The sequence below is a fragment of the Plecotus auritus genome, assembly GCF_963455305.1.
Source record: "Plecotus auritus genome assembly, chromosome: 1".
Lineage (NCBI taxonomy): Eukaryota > Metazoa > Chordata > Mammalia > Chiroptera > Vespertilionidae > Plecotus > Plecotus auritus.
In genome coordinates, this window is record NC_137770.1 from 41,075,658 (window position 1) to 41,095,951 (window position 20,294).

The following is a 20,294-nucleotide window of genomic DNA, read 5'->3' on the forward strand; positions in this document are numbered from 1 at the left end:
CCAACAGTGAACAAGGGTTCTGTTCTCCACATCCTTGCCTCTTATCTTTTCTTAAAAAAATGTCTAAAGTTTTACATATGTCTCCTTTTTCCCCAAATGACACTCCCCCCCCAGCCATTCCCACCCTGGGGCAAGCCCCCACTGCCCCAGCGTCTGTGTCCTTTGGTTATGTTAATATGCATGCATACAAGTCCTTTGGTAGCTCTCTAACCCCCCCCTCCCCTACCATTTGTCTCTAGATCAATCTATTCTTGTTCATCAAATTATGTTGATCATTATATCCCACATATGAGTGAGATCATGTGATATTTATCTTTCTCTGACTGGCTTATTTCGCTTAGCATAATGTTCTCCAGTTCTATCCATGTTGTTGCAAATGTTAAAAGTGCCTTCTTTTTTATAGCGGCGTAGTATTCCATTGTGTAAATGTACCACAGTTTTTTAATCCAGTCATCTGCTGATGGGCACTTAGGCTGTTTCCAAATCTTAGCTATGGTGAATTGTGCTGCTATGAACATAGGGGTGCATATATCCTTTCTGATTGGTGTTTCTGGTTTCTTGGGATATAGTCCTAGGAGTGGGATTACTAGGTCAAATGGGAGTTCCATTTTAACTTTTTGAGGAAACTCCATACTGTCTTCCACGGTGGCTGCACCAGTCTGCATTCCCACCAGCAGTGCACGAGGGTTCCTTTTTCTCCACATCCTCGCCAGCACTTGTCGTTTGTTGATTTGTTGATGACAGCCATTCCAACAGGTGTGAGATGGTATCTCATTGTTGTTTTGATTTGCATCTCTCAGATTATTAGTGACTTTGAGCATGTTTTCATATGTCTCTCGGCCTTCTGTATGTCCTCTTTCGAAAAGTGTCTATTTACATACTTTGACCATTTTTTATTAGATTGTTTATCTTCCTTTTGTTAAGTTGTATGAGTTCTCTGTAAATTTTGGAGATTAAGCCCTTATCAGAAATATCATTGGCAAATATGTTCTCCCATGGCCTCTTACCTTCTTGATAGCCATTTTAAGAGGTGTGAGGTGATATCTCACTGTGGTTTTTATTTGTATTTATCTGATGATTAGTGATGATCATCACCTTTTCATGTACCTGTTGGCCATTTGGATGTCTTCTTTGGAAAAATGTCTACAGTTCCTCTACCTATTTTTTAATTAGATTGATTTGTTGCCATTGTTGCTATTACATTGTATAAGTTTCTTATACGTTTTGAATATAAGCCCTTTATCAGATATATGATTTGTAAATATTTTCTTTCATTCCACAGGCTGACTCTTCATTTTGTTGATAGTTTCCTTTGCTGTGCAGAAGATTTTTAATTTGATATAATCCCACTTATTGTCTTTATTTTTGGGTGTCAAATTCAAGAAATCATTGCTGAAGCCCACATCAAGGAGCTTACTTATCCCTTGTATTTCCTCCTAAAAACTTTATGACTTTTGAATCTTACATTCAAGTATTTAATTCATTTTGAGTTGATTTTTATGTATGGTGTAAGATAGGAAACCAGTTACATCCTGTTGCATGTGGCTGTCCAGTTTTCCCAACACTATTTACTGAAGAGACTGTCCTTTCCCAAGTACTCTCCGTTTCTTCATTGTGAATTAATTAGTCAAATATGCATGGGTTTATTTCTGATCTGGGTTTTCCATTCTGTTCAGTTGATCTTTCTTCTTCTTCTTTTTTTTTTTTTTTTTTGGTTAATCTTCACTGGAAGACTTTCCCATTGATTTTTGAGAGAGAGGGGAAGGGGAGAGATGGGAGAGAGAAAAGCAATGATGTGAGAAAGCCCACATCAATCGGTTGCCTCCCACATGCACCCCAAACAGGGTGGGAAGCCTGCAACCCAGGTACGTGCCCTTAACCAGAATTGAACCTGTGACCCTTAGGTTCGCGGGCTGACATGCTAACCACTGAGCCACACCGGCTGGTGCTGTGTCTGTTTTTATGGCAATACCATCTGTTCTGATTACTGCAGCTTTGTAATACAGTTTGCAATCAGTATGTGTAATGCCTCCAGCTTTGTTCTTCCTTCTCAAAATTGCTTTGGCTCTTCGAAGTCTTTTGTAATTTCATATGAATTTTAGGATTGTTTTTCTATTTCTGTAAAAAATGCCTTTGGAATTTTGATTAGGGATTGCACTAAATCTGTAGGTCACTTTTGGATCTGATTCACATTTAAACAACCAAAATGATCCCTGTGGAACCACTCCATCTAAGAAATGGTGGACTATAAACCAAAACAGCAAAGGTGGGACATTTCTTCTGATGAGTGGTTTCTAGTATTCTAATGTAGAAGGTGATGGCATTTAGAGGAAAGGTATACCCACATGTTTCATGAGTGCCAATTTTCATAAATGAAAGTATCTCCACTGACACTAAAGCCTTTAGCTAAATTGCTGAAAGGTCTTTCACACTGTAATTCTGTTTTATGGCGGTTAAAATGCCCAAGTAGTTTTTTAACTGCCTTAGCGAACAGATGCTGTTGAAACCTGCTTCAGCTTCAAACCAGCTGTGAGGTGACAATGGCTGATGCCACGGGAGTGCCAAAGACAAAAAAGAGAAGTGGCGCCCTCAGCAGAGCGCTACCCATGGGAAGGTGAAACACAGCTCTCCCTCAGCATCCCCTTATTTGTCTCTCCACACCCATGTCCCTAACTAGAAGATGAGGGAATGGGGAAAGGGTAAGAAGCAAACATAAAGACACAACATTACAAGTAAACAGTGAGAAGACTGAGTCCCAACAGATTTTTAGAAACATGTCTATTTTCTAGGCGTGGGGTCTCCTTTACAGGGATTGTTACAAAAAATACCAGAAAGGAATTATGTTCATTTTCTAGACTTATTTACCTCTGGCTTGCATGCATCCTTTCACCTGCATGGATGCCTAAAAACATTTTTATTGAAAGCTATAGACATATATCAAGGGAAAGCATTAAATTAATGAGCATCTAGTTTACAGCTTTAGATTTAATTCTCATCAGTGGGAAGTAAATTCTCCTGCTTTCATTAGGACCATCACATCACACACTGAGTGCCGGGATATCTGAATTCCACACAGCTGGCCCTTGAATTCTAATAACAGAACCAACAGTAAGTCCTTATTTTCACATATGTGAAGGACAAGATCATAAACATACTAATCTCCTACAATTCCCCACTGGCTGAATTTTGAATGCCAGAAATACTGTCTTTGGCGTTCCCATGGCTAGTGGAAAAAGGGATGCTGGGAAGGTATGGGGGCCACTCTGTGAAAAATGTCACGTGCCAGTGTCTGGACTTGGGGCCATATCTCGTACATGACAGAGAATGATTCAACCCTTCAACTGGATGAAGTGATGTCACTGAGCAGATGTGGCAATATGAAGGAGAGGTAGCTTCACATGACCTTAAGAGCATATTTAACACCTGAGTTACATCTAATAGGCATGAAGAGACTGTGACCTAAACTGTTGTGGGAAATCTATGGACGGGTTTATCCATCTGTCCTTTCAAGAACCACGGCAAGTGTCTGCGTGAGGGACTGCAATGGAGTTGGGGAGGAGGGGGCATGGGGTCAATGCCTATGTAGATTCCACAGGATCAGGGACTCTCTGGAGGTGGAGGTGCATTAAGGGAAAGAAAAGGTAAGCATAACAACCAGGTTCTCACTTAGACTACAAGGCAGGTGGTGATGGGACTGTGAGGAAAGACGAAGTACAGGAGAGTCGGCTGAAGAGAAGCAGGTTTGGGAACAGGGTGCGGAGACAGAAACAGATTCTGCTCGGGGAGGGAGAGAGGCAGGACACACTGGAAACGCCACCACTGCAGTGGGAATGCTCATGGCCAGTGAGGCAATAAAAACATCTTCACTCAGCTGTGTTTTTTGTTGTTTTTTTTTTGCAGCATAAGAGTCCACCAAAGTTCAGAAACAGTGACACTTTGACCAAAAAAAAAAAAAAAAAAAGCAAGGTGGTAAAGACTTTTATCAACTTCCCAAACCAAATAAGAATTCAGTAACAAAAATACTAATAAAATTAAGAGCCTTCAGCTCAAGCTAGGCAAGCAATCCTAGAGAGGTTCCTATAACTCTAGGCCTCAGTTTTATTTTTTTTTAAATATATTTTATTGATTTTTTACAGAGAGGAAGGGAGAGGGAGAGTTAGAAACATCGATGAGAGAGAAACATCAATCAGCTGCCTCCTGCACACCCCTTACTGGGGATGTGCCCGCAACAAAGGTACATGCCCTTGACCGGAATCGAACCTGGGACCCTTGAGTCCGCAGGCCGACGCTCTATCCACTGAGCCAAACCAGCCAGAGCCTCAGTTTTATTTTTTAAATAACTTCTAGTTTTCAATTATAAAAGATAAAAATATGAACAAAATGGCAATAAATAAGTATCTATCACAACAATGGAATCTAAAAAGAAAACAGATTCACTCCAGAAACAGATTCACTCATAGATGCAGAGAACACTCTGAGGGTGGTCAGATGGCAGGGCGTTGGGGATGGTTGGAAGAGGTGAAGGGATTAAGTACAAATTGGCAGCTACAGAATAGTCAGGGGGATGTAAAGCAGGCCTCAGTTTTCATACTGGGAAAAGTAACCAGGTGGAACTAGAGTCTTCCTAATGTAACACAGAAAAACCAGGCCAAACTATACCCCCTTTCATTTTAATAAAAACAGAAAGCTGACTTACCTTTTAAAAGCTCATATTAATTTAAAATATATTTTGAAACTGGAAATTCCTATTTTTTATCAAAAGTGTGTTTTAAAAGTCAGAAACTCAATACAATGTTCAAAGAATACCTGTCATTAACCTATTTGGGATTAACTCATATGCACTTTTAACCTAGAAACTAAGTGTAATTCAATTGCATGTATCATCACAGGAAATGTTTTGCTGATTTAAATTGTTTCCAGTCTGTTCTGGTATGTACGATTACAGATTTGTTTGCAACTCCTTCTTCCCTCGTCCTTTTCCATTCTTAGATTTGAAAGAAATTTTTTTTCTTCAGAAATATCTTCATTGCTCCTTCTCCTTCTCCCCCACCCAAGCTCCTGCCCCCTCCCCCAACACTGCTTTTTTTTAACATATGAAATTAGTAATGACTGCGGAAATCAAGGCTTTGGCAGAATGAATTCATCCTTTCAGATTAGATAACAGGTTAAATTAAAAAAATAGGGAGTTTCAACTGACTAGGGCAACAGAAAGTCAGTGTTGTTCCAGTCCTCACCCCGTAGGGAGGTCTCTTTCCACCATCTGTCTTGGGTTGGGGACAGAAGTTCTTACATGTGCCTCCAACCCTGGGAAGAAAGAAGCTCTGAAAACTGAGACCAGAGCTGCGACCAGCTCTTCTTAATCTGGCCAAAGAGAGATCAACCCCATACTGAAAGTCAATTTGTAAGGCACCCCCCGTCTCCCCAAAGCCTGGGTTCGAGCCATGGTGTCTGCAAAGCGGCACTAGGTCACTGAAGGAGAGGGAACCCTGTCAGAGAGTCCGTTATCAACTCGCTCTGCCGCTCTGCTCTGCCTGCCAGAGCAACAGGCAATGCAGCTTTTAAAATAAAGATTAATCGGCTGAGAAACTTTCTTAACCACGATTTCTCCTAGATCTCTATTCTGTGACACAGAAAAAAAATAAGGAACAACAGAAGGACGAAAGAAAAGGAGGGAAGGAGGGAGGGAGGGAAGGAGGGAGGGAGGGAGGGAGGGAGGAGATACCCAATTTTTTTATGAGCTGTAATAATAATCATGGTTAACACTGAGCATTTACAATGTGCCGGGTGCCATGCGAAAAACTAAGGACTTTACATTGTATCAACTCCCTTATTTCAACTTATGAGTTGAGTTATATTATTTTTTGTCACTTGAGAGATGAAAAAACTGGTTGTCACTGGCCAAAGAAGTGCGAGGATTTCACCATGAGAATCTTAGTCCAGAGCCTGCACCCGGCACCAGACTCCATCCTGATTGAAGCTTCATCTAAATCAGTGGGCCTTGCTAAACTGATTCTGCCCCCCAGGGGTAACACCTAGCAATGTCTGCAGACATCTTTGGTTGTCACACTGGGAGCAGGGAGTGCTACTGGCACCAAGTGGGTAGAGACCAGGACATGCCACAGTGTACAGCACTGCCCCACAACAAAGAATGATCCAGCCAAACAGCAGTGCCAAGGCTGAGAAACCCTGACCTTCTCCATAACCTGTCTCTGTTACCACCGTTAATCTGACACAGTTTAGGGAGTAATGAAGAACAAGAAACATACAACACTAGAAATACATCAGTGTAATAAAACACTAAGTGGAAGAAAATTCGGTTAATAGGAGCTACTTTTTTTTTTTTTCATCCTCACCATCGGTTGCTTCCAGCAGGTGCCCCACCTGGGAATCGAACCCACAACCTTTTGGTGTACAGAATGACACTCCAACTGACTAAGCTCCCAGGCCAAGTCTTGGTGCTTTCTTATTCAATTTTTCAAAAACAAACAAAAGTAAGTTCCCTTTAAATAGAAATAAAATTGTTTATCTTCTCAAAGAACCAGCTCTTGGTTTTATTGATCTTTTGCATTGTTTTTTCAGTCTCGGTGTCATTTATTTCCACTCTGATCTTTATTATTTCCTTCCTTCTACTTACTCTGGGCTTTTCTTGTTGTTCTCTTTCTAATATTTTAAGTTGTAGGGTTAGATAGTCTTCCCAGTTCACTGATTATGTTTACGCTGAGCAAAAATTACTATACTGGAGGGGTACAGAGTGACTTTCAAAAGACCATATGATTCTATCCCATCCTTCAATTGCCTTGTGAGCGAACTAAAAGAACAGTTAGTAATGCCCAAGAGCCCACCCTAGCCAGAAGGCATGTGTCGTATGTACTGTCCATTCTGTCTAAACCTCACAGCTGAAAGGGGCTGTTCCACCCAGAGGGGCTCTGTGGCTTGTCCTGGTCACATGATTAGCAAAGGAAAGAGCCAAGACTCACTCCAGTTAGGTTCATCTGACATCGGAGTCTGTGTTCATCCTGCTTCCAACATCACAAATGATCCTCGCTAGTTCACAAATGTAAAAACTGAGAAAAATGTGGCATGCAGGCCCCTAGCTGTAACATAGGTATATGTTTTTCAGGAGAGGAAAACAACATAGCATAAAATTCAAAGTTCAGTGTAAAATTAGAGATCTTCACTGAAATATTCAATTCTATAATTACTGTCTTAGCAGGCAAATCAGTTTTCTAAGTGAGGTTACATTTTTAACTTGTGCAATAAGTAGTTAGATTTTTATAAAGTACTATAAGCTATAAATGTGCATGCTGGTAGCTGTTACTGACTCTGTTTATTTTGACTTCATATCCTAATGTAAAACAGCTAACTTTAAAAATAACTTTAATAATTTAAAAAACTTAACTAAAGTTTTAGTGTGTCTAAAACTGTAAAGCATACTGAACAAGACAAATTCACACGATGTAATACTATACAGCAATGAACAACCTATACTACAGACCCAATTTTTATAAAGTACAAAAACTATACAGCATTGGGTCATAATGACAGTTAACTGATTACTGTGGGTGGGAAGGTGTCTGGGATGGGGAACAAGAGGATCCTTAAGTACTGGTAATGCTGTTTCTTGAGCTGGCTACTACTTAAAAGGATGTGTAAACTATGAAAATCTATCAAATTCTACATTTATTACTTGTATGCTTTAAAGAAAGTCTTCTTAAAATAAAAAATTCTAGGTAATATCTGTTTACCAGAATTCTCTTTTGCATTTTAGGGAAACCAAATTTAACAATATTAGTTCTACCTAGTTTATAAAACTTAAATATTGATGATAATTTAGAAATTTAAAAATATGGTATCCTTGGATTTATGATACTAGATTACAAAATAAAATAATAAAAATAATTTCTTTTCATGCTAGGAGAAAATCACTGATATTCATGTTAATTTGAAACAGGCTTTATAGAATGACTGAAGTTTTTATCTAACTATTCATGTGAAACAAAGGTGTAGCTCTACATTAGAATATATAAAACTACACCTTTGTTCATAAAACTAATGTTGGCAGTCTGAAGAATGCATGAAAAACCAAAACGGATTGAGGCCAAATGCATTTTCACATAAGAATGCCTTATCAAAATGTTCTAATTCATAAGTACAATATCCAGTAATGAAATACAATGATATTCAAAGTTAGTGGGCTCAAAAATTCAGAACTATTCATTATCCAACCTTCTAGGCTGTGATCCTAAAGAAAATGATAAACTAAATTGTAATGTTTACAAAGAAAACCTATATTCAAATCATGAAGCTGCAGTTTTAATTTTTAATTTATCAGTGCATTTTAAATAGAAGTTTTTATATAATCAAACTACCAATAATTAAGTATGGATGCTAGGTTTCATCATATCATGGTGAAATATTACCTGTTATAAGAAATTACATTACATAAATATAATTTAATATATATTTTAATAAATAATATATAATTTAATAAATCCTATCTAATAAAAATGGAATATGCTAATTGACCATCACACCCTCACAAAGATGGTGGCACCCACAGCCAATAAAAAGAGAATATGCTAATTGACTGCCACTTCCTCAAAGATGGCGGCACCCACAGCCACAAGATGGCAGTGCCCAGTCCCCTCAGCCCCACCGGGGTGGCAGGAGGGCCCAGCCACTCTGCACACCTGCCTCCAGAGTCCCCCAGTTCCCTCAGACCCCTAGCCGCCCAGGGCCGGCCCGAGGCGCAGGCAAGCCTCGGATGGCGGCTGCCCAGCTGCCCAGGGCCACCCAAGGCTCAGGTAACCAGGGCTAGCCGAGGCTTGCGCTGCCAGAAGTGGCAGCAGCAGAGGTGTGATGGGGGCGTTGCCTTCCCCTGATCGACAGGTCACCTCCCGCCCCTGAGGGCTCCTGGACTGTGAGAGGGGGCAGTCCAGGCTGAGGGAATTTTCATGCACCGGGCCTCTAGTATATTTATGTAATATAATTTCTTAAAACAGGTAATTAATACTCTTCAGAGAAACCAATTAATATTATCAAACATTAATTAATCACTACCATGTACTAAAAATGGAAAGTGAGCCACAGGAAAGTATTTTGCCACCGAGTCGACAGCTAGTAAATGAGGGAAATTAAGAATTCAGAAGTCTAAACTCCAAAGCCCAGACTTTCATTCAACTCTCATTTTCATAATTTACAAAACTTAACCATTTCTTCTTAACACTGTCAATAACAAATATGTGATTTCTGAGATCAGAAGGGAAAAGGATCAAAGATACACACAAGTTTTTGATAAAGCTGGCTATCATAATGGTATTTATAACAGAGAAAATTCAGAAACAATTGGAAAAGAGTAATTTTAATTTATCAAATGTGCCCGAGTTATAAACTGGCCTGTGCTTGTGCCTGTGGGTTTGCAGAATACCAACGCATAAGTTACTGACCATTTGAACAACCAGCTGTTCTGTTCTAGCACATGAGCAAGGCACACTATTTGGCTACACATTCAAGAAACTGTGCTGGATAATGGGAGTATAGACAAAAAGACCGTCTCTGCCTTTAAGGAGCTTGCTGCCCAGCATGCCGAGACAGTAGGCAACTCTAACACAGTGTCAGAGTACTTGCAGGGTTATTCACGTTTTTTTAACTTTAGTTCATAAAAGGACTTTTCACTAAAACTGGGAAAGAGAAGAGTGTCAGGGGAGTTTCTAGGAGGAAATGACAACTGGGTTGTGTTTTAAAGGATAGTGGGAGTATAGGTTAGTATAAGAAGCTGGAGCACTTTCTAAGAAATGAGACGTCAAGGATGTGGAGGCGAGAGAAAAATGGCCACCAGGGGAATTTCACTTGAATGGTCAGACTGGAAAGCTGAGAAAAGAGGGCTGGTCCTGCAGGGCTCCCTGGCAGCAGAGTAAGGATGAACAAACAGCAAAGCAAGATGAGTTATGTGTCTGAGAGTTATGTACTTTCAGCGCCCAGGCTCCAATAAGCTCCCATCAACTCTAACTTTGTAAGGCTAAACGAAAGGTTCCTGTCGCCCCTCATTCATGCCTCACCAGTGACATGGGTGTGATCAATGAAGAGCTTGTAAGTAGATATCCCTGTGAATCAGTCAGCAGTGGGACTTCACAGAGGCTGAAGGACATTCTCACAAAAGAGAAGGTCAACTGTGCACTTTAATGTGAAAGGCAAAGGTGTAACAAAATGGTCCACAGCCAATTCAATTCAGCCAATGACACCTCTCTGACCCTCCCTTGCAGGCTATGACTTCTTTTCAGCTGCACAGAATTAATTTTGATGTACCTTTTACTACTTACTGTGGTACCTACCACTGCAAACCAACCTACTACTTCAACTCAAGCCTCCATCACTGTTGCTTTCATTGAAAAGACTCTTTCTAAACAGAATCTGATTTAAGATTGAACAGTTTATTCCAACAGAGCCACTAATCCTAAATCTATAGAGCAACTTACATTTTTACTAACAATTGTATTCCTTTCTTTTATAGTGACAGCAGTCCTAGTTTGGAAATAAATGGATTTTCCAAGTCACACTCCTAGGAGTTGGGAGGATCAGGAGCAGAACCCAGCTTGGTTCCCATTTTTCTCAGCACTTTCCACCCGCCACCTGCAACAACAGACCAGCACACCTGGCTTAGTGACCTGAGACTCCTTACTGGGCTTCTCTGAACTTCTTCACGCCCCTCATTTGTAAAATGAGGAGTTAGTCTGCATAAGTTCCTTCCAACTTTCACGTTAAATGTTTTTACAGTTACAGCACAAGATTATTTTCCTCCACAAAAAAATAAGATGAGTATTAGTTGCCTGAATCAGGGTCATACTTCAAGTAAATTTGAGTAAAGACACAATTATAAGTATAAATACAAGTATTCTCCCACACTGAAATGCTAAAAGCAACTCTTTAATAAAATTGTGCTTTAAGGACACACAAATTAAGTATGATTTTTCTAATACATGCATCAAGTCAATAGTAGCATTACTATATATCAGTAATACAGAAAATTACACTGATAAGTAAATTATTGAATGCTAGAGTCAAGCTTTTCTGGTCCAACACTCTGGATCCAAAAGAATTTTTAAAAAGGAAGAAACAGATCTCTTCTTTCCCAGTTCCCCAATTCCATCTTGGCTTCCCTATCTTTTCCTTCCCCCCAACACAAGGTTAAGAGCTGCTCAGTAATACAAGGTCCTTCGTATTTAATTTCCCTTAAAATAGTATATGTATGTGTGTATGTATATATACTCTGTGTGTGTGTTGTCTTGCTGCTGTAACAAATTACCACAAAACCTGGCAGCTACAAATAATACAAATTTATTATCTCACAGATCTGGGGGTTTCTCTGCCCAAGTCTCAAAGGCCAAAATCAAGAGCTATGTCCCTTTACAGAAGTCCAGGGGAAGAATCTGTTTCAATGGACACTCAGGTTGCTAGAAGAGTTGAGTTCTGTGTAATATAGGACTAAGGTCTCTGTTTCCCTAAAGGCCACCTGCCCGAGTTGTTCTCAGCTTCTATAGGGTGCTGCATTTCTTGGCTCATGGACTGCAAGATGAGTCCTGCCCAGACTCCCTCGCATCTCTGAGTCTTCTACCTCCCTCTTTCACGTTTAAGGATTCCTGTGTTTAAATTGGGCTCACCCTGACAATCCAAGGTAATCTCCCGTTTTTATGCCCTTAATGCCATCTGCAAAGTACTTTCAGCTGTGAGGTGACTTAAACATAGGCCCCAGAATTTAAGGGGTGGGCATCTTTGGGAGCCATTATTCTGTTAAGAACATCGTAAGTACAGAAAAGACATAAATGTCTTTTACTATGAAACAATGAACAATTCTTCTGCCCACACCACACAGCATAGCAGAACTTTTGCTAAATATCAATGAACAGAAATGAAGAAGGCATTGAACTTGTGATTATTCTGTACACACAAAAAATCCCATTAGTTGTCAGTGCTTGCAACAATGAACCTATCTATGCTAGAAGAAGGGTCAGAGAAAACAAAAATGTTAGTGTCGAACTATATTAACTGCAGAAACTATGAAAAATGTAATATTCTGAATTCAACTTTCTGGAATTATTCATAGTAGGTACTGTGAATCATACTGCAAATTTTAATTTAAAAAATACATTAAAATATCTTACAAACTACCTTAAAGACTCACACAAATCCAAAGGGGAAATGGTGATAAATAATTATGCTGCTTCATTGCATGTCAAGCTGCCTAACTTAACCAGAGCAGTAAAATCTCAATACTTTAGGAGATTTGAAAGAAAATGTACTTAAATAAGAAAGCGTACTTTTGCTACTTTGTGAACAACATATGTAAAAAACTAAGCTGAAAAAATAAGAAGGAAAAATAACAGCTCCAAATTACTAAATTTACACTATTCACGATGGCAAAACTATCAAAAAACATAAAAGTGATTAGCCAAAAATTACAGAAATGTAGTAGTTAATAATAACAACCAATTCTTGATGTTAAAATTCATGCTATGTAAAACCCAAAATGAAATAATCACTTAATCACTGATATATTTATGAAAATTATTTATGTCAGGAGTGATAATATTTAATACTCAGATAAATAAAAATTTAAGTATATAAATAAAATTTTAATATAGTCCCATTTATTCTCTAAATAATATGAACTGCACATAGTATAAAACTGTACCCAAGTGCTGCAAGTTAAAGTACCAATCACTCATTAAATCATGCTAATAATTTCCAAGTCATCTGTTAAGTGTTAAGAATTACTGGTGTAATCCTTTATTTGCTGAATCTGTCACAAACTAAGCAATGTCTGAGTTTTTTAAAAATAACAAACCAAATCTTTCCAATAGCTTCCCCCATTTAATTGAAAAACAAGACACTGGGTGAATTGTGTCTTGATATACATTGAGTGGCTAGATTATTATGTCCACCTGACGTTTGCAGGCAAATTAGCCGTACACTGTATCGTATGGGATATGGAAGCCAAAGGCCTGTTCGAACACCTTTGCTGTCTGCAGTTACCAAGATAAAACGTCTCCAATTCGCATAGGAACACAAGGATTGGACAGTTGAGCATTGGAAAAAAGTCATGTGGTCCAATGAATCATGTTTCCAGTTGCATCATGTAGATGGCAGAGTAAGAATTTAGCGGAAACAGCATGAAAGCATGCACCCCACATGCATGAGTACAACCCTTCAAGCTGGTGGGGGCAGTGTTATGGTTTGGGACATGTTTTCCTGGCATGATTTGGGCCCTTTAATTTGTGTGGAACAATGTCTGAATAGCACAACATACCTAAGTATCATTGCTGATCAAGTTCATCCTATCATGTTGATGGCATATCCCAATGGAGATGGCTTCTTCCAACAAGACATTGCGCCATGCCACGGTGCTCGTATTGTGTAGGAGTGGTTTCAAGAACATGAGGGAGACTTTACCTTGCTTAGGTGGCCCCCACAATCACCAGATCTCAATCCAATTGAGCATTTGTGGGACGAAGTTAAAAGAGCCATCAGGCAGCTGGTTCCACAACCATCAAATCTCACAGAACTGGACAGTGCTATTCATCAAGCATAGTGTCAGATGCCTCGCATCATCTTTCAACATCTCGTGGAGTCAATGCCAAGAAGAATCGCCACAGTATTGAAGGCAAAAGGTGGCCCAATGAAGTACTGATGGGTGCTCATAATAATCTGGCCACTCAGTGTATATTTCCCATAACATAATATTGTTCAAGGTATATCTTCTATTACCATTTACTAAACTAATGTCAATTAAACTCTATTTTTGAGATAATATTGAGATTTTAATATTCACTATTACCACCTAAAACCATGGAAATCACTTATGGGACTGTCATATTTAATTACCTAGCTTAATTTTACAAAATTGTGTTTACCTTCAATCTGCCTTGAAAATATCAACTGGCTAAATTCCAAGAATCAACACATTAACAAGATGTTATTACAAGTTAATTATATTCTTCAAATTTACCATCAAATAAGTGTATTTTCATGTAACTTGTTGTATAATTTAATAGTTTTTCTCTTCGAATATTTTGCTTTATTTCAAATTTGTTTCTCTAATATTCTCTGCATCTCTATCACAGTTTCCTGTATTTGGTTTTATATGTTTCATCGCCTATTAGCTGTCAAATAAATTTACCTATTTTAGTAATTGAAAATTTCCTTCTTCTAAAACCAAAGCATTAAAAATGGTTAGAATAGCCCTAACCGGTTTGGCTCAGTGGATAGAGCGTCGGCCTGCGGACTGAAAGGTCCCAGGTTCGATTCCGGTCAAGGGCATATACCTTTGTTGCGGGCACATCCCCAGTAGGAGGTGTGCAGGAGGCAGCTGATTGATGTTTCTCTCTCATCGATGTTTCTAACTCTCTATCCCTCTCCCTTCCTCTCTGTAAAAAATCAATAAAATATATTTTTAAAAAAATGGTTAGAATAGCATGTAATAAAGCCAAATCTCGAAAAAAATCAAAATTCTATCTCACAATTTTTATTAAAGTGAATATTCAAGTCTTTATATGATTTCTGAACTGCCTGCATTACTAATACCATAGGCTGCCCATCCAAAGGAAAGTACTTCATTAATTTAATTCTAAGTTCTTAGATATGTTATTTAACTTGGTAGCACAGATTTGATATAAGATAAATATAAAAATATCAAGAAAAAATGTTAAGTAGCTTACTTGATTTTTATATTTTTATGGCATTATGTGGCGATAACTAAATATAGTAAGACAGTATCAAATGAAAATATCCAAAAGTTTTTCTAGAATTTCAACTGAGACAACTTGTTTCTCTCTAACACAAAACTTGCACCATCTGTACAAAATTCACAAAGTTTTCAGATATTTCTCATTGAGACAATATTTCTTGATTATGACAATAAAGTTTAATATGTCCCATATGTTGTTCCTTCCAACTCTATAAATTCAACAAAACCCATCATCTATGCTCAAGGTCTTAAATATTGCACATTAAGTAAATTCTTAAAGCATTTATTTGTGAAATGGTTGGAGCTATGTCAATAATGATGGAAATTTCACAGCCTTGATTTATTGTTTTTTAAAAGTTGTTATCTGATCTCAATAGATATGTTTTGCAACAATCAGGACTAGAACATTAAATGCCATGATACATTCACATAAAAGTATTTTTAAAGTCTTAATACATACTTTAAGTCAGAAAATTATTTCAAATTTAAATTTAAATAATATCCTTACTAACAACTGATATGTTCAGTTTTTCTATTTCTTCATGATTTAGTCTTGGTGGCTTGTATGTTTCTAGGAATTTATCCATTTCTTCTAGGTTTACTATTTTGTTGGCATATAACTGTTCATAAAAGTCTCTTATGATCCTTTGTATTTTTGTGGTATCAGTTATGTCTCCTCTTTCATTTCTAATTTGATTTATTTGAGTCCTCTCTTATTTTCTTGGGGAGTCTCTCTATAGGTTTGTCTATTTTTGTTTATCTTGGTTTCATTGATCTTTTCTATTTTTTTTTAATCTTATTTATTTCTGCTCTTTGTTATTTCCTTCCTTCCACTAACTTTGGGCTTCCTTTTTTCTTCTTTTTTCTCATTCCTTAAGGTATAAAGTTAGGTCGTTCATACTTCCATTTTTTGTTGAAGTAAGTTGTGCTCTAGTCTAGAAATAAAAATTATTTGTTTTAGGTTTGTATTCCTGTATATTATCAAAAGATGTGTTGGGCTGCAGTTTATTACTAATATTTCCTTTTTTTCTTCTAAGATTCAGAATATCACGTTTATGATATCTAAAAGGATAAAACGTATCCAAATGGGGGATATGTCATCCATTACCACCAAGATCCAGGCTGGATAAACAGACAGACAGTGAGTGCTTCAAAAGTAAACCCGACTACAGCCTACAAAATTAGCTTGAACTAAAGAGCTTACATTGAAATTTATGTATTAATTCTATCACTTCGCACAGTTGCCAGTACATTATTCACTGACTGATAAGGAAGACTTTCAATATCTTATCGACCGGTAGAGCCATTCCAGTACAAACAGCGAAAGAGTAATCCTGGTTGTACCAATCACACTAAGCCCTAATTTTCCTCTAAATTGTCCTTTTAAGACCACTGATATTTTCCATCCTGAAATATGCCTACTGGAACCAAGTGATATTCAGTTACTTTTTAGAAGTAAAAATAACCCAAAAAGGAGATGTCCATACAGCACAATCTAAAAAGGGAAAATCATGATGAAGAGCTTTCCACAGTAATGTTGCTAAATTTAAACCATGTTGCTCCCCAAATATTTGCCTATCAGGCACCATCACCACCACCATCATCATACCATTTACTGGTTATGTAAGAGCAAAATAGTTGCCCTGCATCATTAAAACATAAATGAACAAACATAAATAAACTTAAACTCTCGGTCATATCATGCCATTCTCTTCAATGTTTCCACTCAGAAAAAAATCCAAATTCTCCAACCACACTCACAAGAACTCCAGATCTGTGTTCTTCTGGCTAGTTCCTCCTTACACCTTATAGCTAACAGCTCACAAGCCACTTCCTCAAATTTTTCCCTGCCTACCCAACCTCAACTCTGCACCACCTTTTCTCACAGCACTTTATTCTTTTCCGTCACTGTGCTTTTTTACAATATGCAGTTAAACATGTATTCACATGATTATTCACTGTTTGCCTACCTACTAGACAATTAGTTCCATGCAGCAGGCATGTTTTCTTGACTGTGGTATATCAGCTAGCATGATGCCTGGCCATAGAAAGAGCTAGCTAGACAAATATTTGCTGAGTAAATGAACAAATGAATAAATTGCTAAATACCCTATGTCAGTGGTTGGCAAACTGCGGCTCGCGAGCCGCGGTTTGCTGCTCTGTTGACTAATGAGTTTGCCGACCACTGCCCTGTATCTGTGTAACAGAAATGCCAAAAGTAAAACAGGACTTAAGGATTCTGTCTTTTAAAACACATTATGTAATAGGAGAAGTATCTTTGAGCAAATATGTACACAACTAAAGATTACACAAACAGATTACACAACAGTAGCACATACTTGCCATCTTCCTCTGACTTAGCCAGGACACTCGCATGCATGGAAAACTAAGAGGTCCCCATTTCCAACTGCCACTACCAGCAGCAAAGGGGTACTCACTGTTTTGCCCCCAGACTGTGGGGCAGAGGAAATGATTATGGCAGAGGGAGGAAACAACATAGTCGCAAGGCCAAGGGTTCAAATTCTAGTAATGATAACCACATCCTTCTATCTAGCTCTCACTTTTGTAACTCCAATCAAAGATGACCCTTTCATTACCAATACTGCATATCAGAACTTTCAGAGCAGACAAACCACTCTTGATAAGGTCACTCTGATGGGAAATGGGGTGAGCAAGAAAAAGAAAAACAATCCAGCAGAGCTTGGGAAGGGCCCAGAGCCACGGACTCACCAAGAGCAGGTACCTAAAGGTACCAGAGAAAGGGAATCTGGGGTGAAGTCGACAACATAAACGGAAAAGTCACGTGAGCTAACAACTGAGGCAAGTAAGGACAAGCAAAGGGGCCAGATGTCTTGATGGAATAAGAAGTGTAAAAATATGTAGAATGAACTGGAGATTATGGTCACTTTCGAGAGTCAATGGGAAAAGTGGAATGGAAGGGCAGTCACTGAAACTGAGGTAAAGCACTCTATGAACCATGGATGCCAATGTATGTCTAATCAGGGACTGGGAAGAAAGAGAGATTGGCCTGGCTAGGCACTGAATCACTGAAATATGCAGGAGAGTGAACTGTAGGTCAGGGAGATCAGGTGTAGGGTTAGGACAGCTTAAGTTAACAATGTAGGGTTAAAAAGAAGAGACTGAACTGGAAACAGAATAAGATAATTTCTAAGTCCATGAATGGGAAAAGATGTGAAAAAAAAAAGAGTGAAAAGAATATATTGATAAAAAACAGGATTCAGTTAAAGTGAGGCAGTAGGAAGAACATCTGAAGAAAAAGTTAGATAAGAGATTGTGTCAAGGGGGCCAACAGAGAAGGTGACAGCTAGAGTGACAGGGCAAAACTGGTCAGGAAGGGAGTCTGAGAGGGAACAGCAGGGAGGGATTTGTGACTAAGATGCTAGGTTCAGGTAGGATGGAATACTAGGTTTGAGGCCCTCAATCTATAGGCACCAAGTTGAATAAGATGCATAAGGGAAATGCAATACAGGGTGTTTGATCAGTTCACAAGAAATATGTCTGGTCTACACATCTCCCTTGGTCATGGTTGACTGCCCTAGACAGGGCCTATCAGATTCTCTTCCCTGAAAATGTAAAACCTTTAAAAGAGATAGAAGGTAATTGGAGCCAAGTTACTTTATAACACCCTTAGAAAGAATATCCATGTTAACTCCTGCTGATACTCTGGTTTGAACAAAACCTACTCAACTTTTCCCCCAATTCTGAGAGATGTAATCACTTTTTTACTTTTTTTCTTTGTAAGCTAGAATCTTTGGTGTTTCTTATCACCAAAGTAGCTTATCTGATTCAACATGGCTTCTGCCTAGAGCCAACTTTCATTTTGTTAATGAGGAAACTGAGGCCCTGAGAATATATTTTTCCCAGTTTATAAAATGAGAGAGGGTCAAGACCAAAACCCAATTTGCCCTACTACTAGTACTGCGGGTGATATTTTTAAACACAGATTTAGAAAGACAACTACCAAAAGATTTATAATCTACAAGACTTTAGGTAAAATGTAGGTATAGATATGAAACATAACAGCTAAAACAAGCAGATGGAGATGAGCAATGAGTAAGGAAGTGCCAATGATCTACCAATAGGACCTAATTTTCATATTCTATCATAACAGGAAGCCTGAACAAAGATTTCTATAAAAATTTAAGAAAAATATCTAAAACCATTGTATTAATATAAAACCTGAGATTTTAATAAGTAAATATAATAAAAAGGTACAGAGTCAGAGGAAGGAAAGATAAATGTCTACACAGAGACAAAATTATTAACGACCACGTCTAAAATATAGAATATTTTTGGCACTTATCCCATGCTTCAAAACATTTTGGTGTACTTCACCAAATATGTTTGGATTATAAAATGCTTCTCATATTTCCTTGACTTTTTTCAATTCTGTTATTTCACCTCCTCCATTTCTCAGAATCTCTGTAAGCTGATTTCTTTGTTTTCCTTACAAAGTGTCCTTCCCTTCCCAAAATTTTTACTTTATTCCCCCTTCCCTAGCAAAAAATCTTGCCACTAAATATTCATCTTTCCTTTCCTGTTTCCTTGGTGCTTGATACTTCTTGTCTAAACATCCCTCATTAATATAAGACTGTATTAATTGGTACATTATAGCAAACTTTTCCCAGGAACTGCTTCAGAAACAATCACAGGAGCTTTTAAATAAAAACATTAACAAAAGTGATCTAAGACTGAGTATAAATACCACATGTGCTTCCATGAAACCATTCATTCCTCCTTGAACAGTAAAAATCAGAATCAAGTCTCTTATTTGTTCCAGATGGTCCAAACCCACGATGATAAATGTGTACAACCAGTGACCCATATGAAATACTTCAGGTAAATATAATTGTTCTCTATAAAAGGAAACTATATTATACACTAAAGAATTTCTTTAATTAAAAGGAAAGCTGTCATAAACCTAACAGGTAGAATATATCAACCAAAATGGAAACTGAGATTTTGTCCCATTATATATATCAGAGAACATATAAAATAATCCTAAAAATTAACACTTTATTCACTTGAAATTTATGAGAAGACATTTGTGTAGTAGACTTCTTACAGCATTTAGCTCTGTGTACTTCCAATCTTTCTAAAAATTACACAAATTCAATTTCACATACACATAGATTACATGAAAATACCCACTACTCTATAGAAGGAAAATAACAAATCTTGATGTTGTTTATAACAAGATTTAACAAAAATCACTCTTTAGAACAAAGAGTATCATTTAACTTTCAACCACAACTACTCTAAATTGATATATGCTAGCTTCACTATAACCTAAAGCAGAGATTTATACTGAGATGGGCAGGAGGGATTTTCTCAACCCACCCGCAGAGGACATGTGGCAAGTCTGGAGACATTTTTGGTTGTCACAACATTGGTGGCAGTTGGTGGTGGCCTGGGACTGATGTGCTACGGACATCTAGTGGATCAAGGGATGCTGCTAAATATCATACAATGCACAGGAGAGCCCTTCACAACCAAACATTATCCAGCCTCAAATGGTTGAGAAACACTGTCC

At 38.0% G+C, this 20,294-nt stretch overlaps 1 protein-coding gene across 2 annotated transcripts in view; it reads right to left on the minus strand.

The window, feature by feature from the left end:
• Nucleotides 1–20,294, minus strand: part of PELI2 (pellino E3 ubiquitin protein ligase family member 2) — a 175,091-nt gene that overhangs the window by 97,634 nt on the left and 57,163 nt on the right. The gene's annotated exons all lie outside the window — the stretch shown is intronic.